This window comes from Cucurbita moschata, unplaced genomic scaffold, assembly GCF_002738365.1.
Source record: "Cucurbita moschata cultivar Rifu unplaced genomic scaffold, Cmos_1.0 Cmo_Scf00097, whole genome shotgun sequence".
Classification (NCBI taxonomy): Eukaryota; Viridiplantae; Streptophyta; class Magnoliopsida; order Cucurbitales; family Cucurbitaceae; genus Cucurbita; species Cucurbita moschata.
In genome coordinates this window covers 101,867-109,169 of record NW_019268613.1, presented here as the reverse complement: position 1 = coordinate 109,169, position 7,303 = coordinate 101,867, and the positions used below count along the sequence as shown (strand labels likewise).

At 50.7% G+C, this 7,303-nt stretch overlaps 1 pseudogene; it reads right to left on the bottom strand.

The window, feature by feature from the left end:
- Window positions 1-4,021: 4,021 nt before the first annotated feature.
- LOC111439591 lies at window positions 4,022-4,741 on the bottom strand (annotated as a pseudogene).
- Window positions 4,742-7,303: the final 2,562 nt, after the last annotated feature.

Genomic DNA, 7,303 nt, shown 5'->3' with positions numbered 1-7,303 from the left:
ATATGAAGCCTGGTACAACAAAAAACCAACAGTACATCATTTTCGCGTGTTCGGCTGCGTCGCATACATGAAGGTAACACGTCCCCATCTCGCCAAGCTCGATCCCAGGGGGCTGAAGGTCGTCTTCATCGGTTACGAACCCGGGAGCAAGGCGTACAGACTCTATGATCCTGTGGGGGGGCGAGCTCACGTGTCTCGCGNTCTGCGTTCTCCGAGCTCGACTCGGGGATCCGTGGGACGGTGAAATTCGGCGACGGCTCCGTCGTCGAGATCGAAGGGCGCGGCACCATCCTGTTCGTCAGTAAGGGAGGCGAGCATCACAAGCTGACCGACGTCTACTTCATCCCGAGGCTCAAGGCTAACCTTGTGAGCCTGGGTCAGCTCGATGAGACAGGCTGCTTCATTTCCATCGAGCGCGGACTACTGAAAATCTGCGATAATCAACGACGGCTGCTCACGCAGGCAAGGCGAACCACAAACCGTCTTTACATCCTGGAGTTAGAGATAGACCAACCTGTTAGCCTCTCGGCCAAGACCGAAGAGGTATCTTGGAGGTGGCACGCAAGGTACGGACACTTAAACTTTCCTGCCCTAGAAAAGCTACAGAAGAAGGAGTTGGTGCACGGCTTGCCAGAAATCAAAGGCGTGAACAAGCTGTGCGACGGGTGCCTCATCGGCAAACAGAGGCGCACACCCTTTCCGTCTCGAACAGCCTACCGAGCCTATGAGCCATTGGAGCTTGTACACGGCGATATTTGCGGGCCCATCAAGCCGGCGACCCCAGGCGGTAAGAGTCTCTTCCTCCTGTTAGTCGATGACAAAAGCCGCTTCATGTGGCTGACTTTGCTGCAAGCGAAAAGTGAGGCGGCAGAGGCGGTTAAGCGCATTAAAGCGCGAGCGGAGGCCGAATGTGAGAAGAAGATGCGAGTGCTGCGCACAGACCGAGGTGGAGAATTCACCTCGGCAAGTTTCAGTAAGTACTGCGACGAGATCGGCATACAACGGCACCTAACGGCGCCCTACTCCCCCCAACAGAACGGAGTGGTAGAGCGCCGAAATCAGACCATTGTCGGGACAGCGAGGTCATTGTTGGTGACGGCCGGGATGCCTGGGAGATTCTGGGGAGAGGCAGTAATGACGGCTGTCTATCTCCTCAATCGGTCACCAACCCGAAGCCTCGACGGGAAGACGCCATATGAAGCCTGGTACAACAAAAAACCAACAGTACATCATTTTCGCGTGTTCGGCTGCGTCGCATACATGAAGGTAACACGTCCCCATCTCGCCAAGCTCGATCCCAGGGGGCTGAAGGTTGTCTTCATCGGCTACGAACCCGGGAGCAAGGCGTACAGACTCTATGATCCTGTAGGGGGGCGAGCTCACGTGTCTCGCGACGTCGTCTTCGACGAAAGCACCTTCTGGCAGTGGAATGACGTGATCGAGGCAGACCGTAATCCAAATCAATTCACGGTGGAGTACCTCGTCACCGAGCCTGAAGAAGGAGGAGCCCAGCATCAGGAGACGTCACCGTCGCCAGCAGGTGCACCACCTGAACCAGTGGAATTCGCAACACCACGGACTGCGGATTCGACGCTGGATGCCGATCACGATACTGATCTGGAGGCTAGGTACCGGAGGATGGATGACCTAGTGGGAGGAGGTGAACCACCTGGACTAGCAGCGCGCGAGCTCGAGGAAGTGGCCGAACTACATGCCGTCAGTGCAGATGAACCAAACACCTTCGCCGAAGCAGAAAAGAACCCGTGCTGGCGGAAGGCAATGCAGGAGGAGATGACATCCATCACTGAGAACCAGACGTGGAGTCTGGAGGATATGCCACCGGGACACCGAGCCATAGGGCTCAAATGGGTCTTCAAACTGAAGCGCAACGAAAAAGGAGAAGTTGTGAAGCACAAGGCTCGTCTGGTGGCGAAGGGCTACGTCCAGAAGCAAGGAGTGGATTTCGAAGAGGTATTTGCGCCAGTAGCAAGGTTAGAATCCGTTCGTTTCCTGCTGGCAATTGCAGCACATCACTCTTGGGAGGTTCACCATATGGACGTAAAGTCTGCTTTCCTTAACGGAGAGTTGAAGGAGACCGTCTATGTTCGACAACCACCTGGCTTCCTGGATAACGACAACCCTAATAAGGTACTGCGCCTGCACAAAGCACTCTACGGGCTTCGACAAGCCCCACGAGCCTGGAACGCGAAGCTCGACAGTACCCTACTGTCACTGAATTTCAAACGTTGTGCCTCTGAGCATGGCATGTACACGTACGGCCACGGCAAAAAGCGACTGATCGTGGGAGTGTACGTCGACGACCTCATAATCATGGGAGGCGACGTGGGAGTCCTCGGAAGGTTCAAGAAGGAGATGTCGAAAAACTTCGAGATGAGCGATCTCGGTGTGCTCAGCTACTACCTCGGCATCGAAGTGCAACAGAACTCTTCCGGCATCTCCATCTGCCAAAGTGCATACGCGAGAAAGCTGCTGGACACAACTGGGCTTGTGGACAGTAATCCTACCAGGACGCCAATGGAGGCCCGACTTCAACTAAGGAAGGCCGGCACTACGACGACAGTCGACTCCACCAATTACCGCAGCATTGACGGGAGTCTGCGCTATCTGGTAAACTCTCGTCCTGATCTTGCTTATTCTGTTGGATATGTGAGCAGGTTTATGGAAGCACCTAGGGAGGAGCATCTAGTGGCTGTCAAGCGCATCCTGCGCTATGTAGCCGGAACCAGAGACTGGGGCGTAAGATACTGCGCTGGGAGCGAAAAGGAGAAACTCAAACTGGTCGGCTACAGCGATAGTGACATGGCCGGTGACGTTGATGATCGTAAGAGCACCAGCGGAATGATCTACTTTCTCTCAGGCGGCGCGATCTGCTGGCAATCAACAAAACAGAAGGTAGTTGCTTTGTCTTCCTGCGAAGCAGAATACATCGCCGCTTCGATGGCAGCAACTCAAGGGATCTGGCTTGCACGACTAATGGAAGAACTCATCGGGAGAGAAAGCGATCCACCAATGCTATACGTAGACAACAAAGCTACGATCTCCCTGATCAAAAATCCAGTTTTGCACGACCGGAGCAAGCACATAGAAATCAGATTCCACTACATTCGAGAATGTGCAGATCGAGGGCTCATCAAAATTGATTTCATCCGAACAGAGGAACAACTTGGAGACATTTTCACCAAGTCCCTGGCGCGGGTGAAATTTGAAGAACTACGCTCAAAGATCGGAGTTCAAATAATAAGGTACAGCTTTTAGGAGGAGATTGTTAAATAAAAGCTCTGCCTTATTTAGTTAGGTTTGTAAAAAACATATGAGTTCACGCGAATGGAGGAGCGTGATTTTAGGGGCCATTGTTTTGGCAGAGTGGCGGAGTCTTCGTCCACTTATTCTATTTTTGTATATTTGGTTTTTATATTTTTGTAATTAGATTTATTATTTAAACCATTCAACGGATGTAAAATAAATATATCGAGTCTTCAGCATTACCAGCGAATCTCTCTCTCTCTCTCCTTTTACTTCCGCTAATTTTTCCTTCGAAGAAACCTTCTGCCAATTTTTTCGTCGACATCCGATTTGCCAGAGTCAACAGATTCCCGAATTCATTCTCGTCCTGATCCACCATGGAATTTTCTCAATCTACAAAAACATTGATGGGGAGGAAAGAAAAGATAAAAGATTATGGACCGAAGAGAGGAACGAAGCTGCTTTACCGATAGGGAGAGGGGCGAAGCCCTGAGACCGGCGAAGAGGTTCAACCGCGAGACCGAGTGAAAGAGTGAAAGAAGGAATCTTGAGGATTGACTTCCAGTTCACTCTCATTGATTCTTCAAGAGGATTGACTGTTTCATTACCTTGACTCTCTTTTATCCCTCAAAATAGACAGAGGATAGGATCATTCTTGTTTTTTGAGTGTTTACAGTTGAGTTCAAGAGCGAGACCGAGAGGGAGAGGGGCGAAGCTGCTCGACTGGAAAGGAGAGGGCTCGTAATGATCTTCTTTCTCAAAGATCACAAGGTGCTGGGGTGGATCCATAGGTTTTTGTGAAAGGGATGCCCCGTATCTGAGATGTGGCTTGTTGAAAAGAAAAAGCGAATTCCTCTATTTGATGTCGATTCATTTACACTTCCATTCTTTGTAGAGGAAGGCTAACTGCTTGCTAGCTGGGAGCTGTATGAGCGGTAACGTCCACGTACGGCTCTGTGAGAAGGGCGGTGGACAGAAATGGCCTTGTTGTACCTCACTCTCGTCTTCAATGGGGTCTGCTCTGTTTTTTTTGGGAGAGTATGCCAATATGATCATAATGAGGTGCGGGGCTTTGCATCTGAGATTCGTTGGGCTTCCCTCTTCTTGGGCCTGCGTCCCGGCGTTTTTGTGCAATAAACCCCTCCGGCCGAAGACTAGTGGTAGGTGGTCCCGTGGAGCTTTCGGAGAAGGGTAGCCTAGTGTGTAAGCACAGCAATGAACCGCGGCGAACCCTCAGACGACCTATCTAAGATTAGGGGGGAGATCCTCAGTAGTGGTGACCCTTTCACTCTTCCACGGACTGATACATGTACCGAATGCTCATACGGGAAAGTTGACTCCTGGGTCTGGAACCTGGGGGGTTGCTCCGATAAATCTCCTTTCTTTCTCGTCCACTTAGGGGGGTGCGGACACACTTGCGCGGATTACAAGTGACGGTTACAAGAATGGCGGGGAAGTGAACAGTACCCGACGACATTCAGGGATGGATGTAGACCCATCGGGCAGGGATAATCATTCTAGTCCTGGGAGAGGTGGAGATGATTCTCATCTCAAGAACCAAAAAGACTGAGCTGAGGGAAGCCCTATGAGTCACTGAAATGACAGAGAGAGGGTCCTTGATCTATCAATAGAGGAAGCAAAAAAGGGGCTTTGCTCCTACAATATGAAGAAAGAAAGAAAGAAGGGTCGAAGTTTAGACTGCTCACATTAGTTCGACCTATAGAAAAGATCATGAAAGAGGCGATCAGAATGGTACTCGAATCCATTTACGATCCCGAGTTTCCAAACACATCGCACTTCGACTCGGGGTGAGGCCGGCACTCGGCCCTAAGACGGATCAAAGAAGAGTGGGGAACCTCTCGCTGGTTTTTGGAATTCGATAGATTTCAGTGTTTTCACACCATCGATCGACATCGACTCATCTCAATCTTGAAGGAAGAGATCGACGATCCCAAGTTCTTTTACTCCATTCATCAAGTCTTTTCCGGCTGACGACTCGTAGGAGGTGAGAAGGGCCTTGACTACTCCGTCCCACACAGTGTACTACTATCGGCCCTACCAGGCAACATCTACCTACACAAGCTCGATCAGGAGATAGGGAGGATCCAACAGAAGTACGAAATTCTGATTGTTCAGAGAATCAGATCGGTTCTATTAAGGACAGGTGATGACCAATCAAACTCGGGAGAAGAAGCAAGCTTCAACGCTCCCCAAGACTACAGAGCCCTCATTATGGGGAGGGTAAAGAGCTTCCAACGCAAAGCGGCCTTTCATTCCCTTGTTTCGTCATGGCACACCCCACACACAAGCACCACACGGCTCAAGGGAGACCAGAAAACGCCTTTCGGTTTACCCACGGCCCTTGCCGCCTTCCTTAACAAGCCCTCGAGCCTCCTTTGCACCGCCTTCCTCATAGAAGCCACCGGGTTGACCCCTCAGGACGAATTCTATGGTCGAGAACGCTGTAATAAGAAATTGGCCATGAGAGAACCTGAGAAGTATTACAAAAGAAAAGGACTGATGATAGAGCTGGGCGGGGAGGCGAGACTAGTTATCAGGTCAGAGAGACGCCTGGCCCCGAAGCTGGCCCCCTTAAAACCCCATTACTTAATAAGGATTTCTTACGCGCCATATGCCGACTACTTACTACTGGGAATCGTGGGTGCCGTAGAGCTTCTCATAGAAATACAAAAACGTATCGCTCACTTCCTACAATCCGGCCTGAACCTTGGGTAGGCTTTGCAGGAACAACAACAATAGCTGCACGGAGTACAGTAGAATTCCCTAGTACCATCATTCGGGAAGTCCCTCCGAGGATGACTCCCATACAATCTTGCGAGAGCTCGAGAAGCGTCTACGGGTAAAGCACCGTATCCATATAACTGCTTGCCACCTACGCTACGCCATCCATTCAAACTTGACGAACCTAGGTAATAATATCCCGATAAAAGAGCTGACGAAGGGGATAAGCCAAAGAGGGAGTCTACTGGACGGGGTTCAACTAGCGGAGACTCTTGGAACAGCTGGAGTAATCCGTCCCCAAGTGAGCGTATTATGGGGGACCGTCAAGCACATCCGGCAAAGATCAAGGGGGATCTCGTTGTTGCATAGCTCAGGTCGGAGCAAGGCCCCATCGGACGTTCAAGAGGTAGTTTCACGATCGGGCATGAGTGACGGGAAGTTGTCATTGTATACTCCTGCGGGTCGGAAGGTGGCGGGGGAAAGAGGAGGACACTGGGCGGGATCTATCAGCAGCGAATTCCCCATACATCTCGAGGCGCCTATCAAAAAGATACTCCGAAGGCTTCGGGATCGAGGTCTCATTAGCCGAAGAAGACCCTGGCCAATCCACGTGGCCTCCTTGACGAACGTCATCGACGAAGACATCGTAAATTGGTCCGCGGGCATCGCAATCAGTCTTCTGTCCTACTACAAGTGCTGCGACAACCTTTACCAAGTCTGAACGATTGTCGACCACCAGATCCGCTGGTCTGCTATATTCACCCTAGCCCACAAGCACAAATCCTCGGCGCAGAATATAATCCCAAAGTACTCCAAAGACCCAAATATAGTCAATCAAGAAGGGGGTCAGATTGAAGCAGAGTTCCCCAACAGCATAGAGCTGGGGAAGCTCGGACCCGGTCAAGATCCAAACCACTACTAGACTAGACGTTGAGTGAGGTAGTGGGTTTTTCTATTAGTTGCGATGCGAACAGGCGTTTACTTATTTGAGATTTGTTGAGTAGGCTTGCCTTAGTTGTCTGCTATAAGATAGCTAGTTTTGGGGCTTTCGACATCAAAAAGCCGATCCGGCTTCGCTATCGCTCATGACTTGTATTGTAGTCCTAGTCTTGTAGTCGGCCTGGAATGCCTTTGTAGTCTTTCTAATGCGTCTGCCTTCTTCCTTCATTCATTTGCTTTTAGTTGCGGTAGCTCCCGTACCAGCAAGATAGAGACGGCGAAGCCAAAGCAATACTAAACGAGCAGCCGCCCTAACGAGACTCTTAGTCAAGCCTAAACGTCCTTATTTCAAACTAAA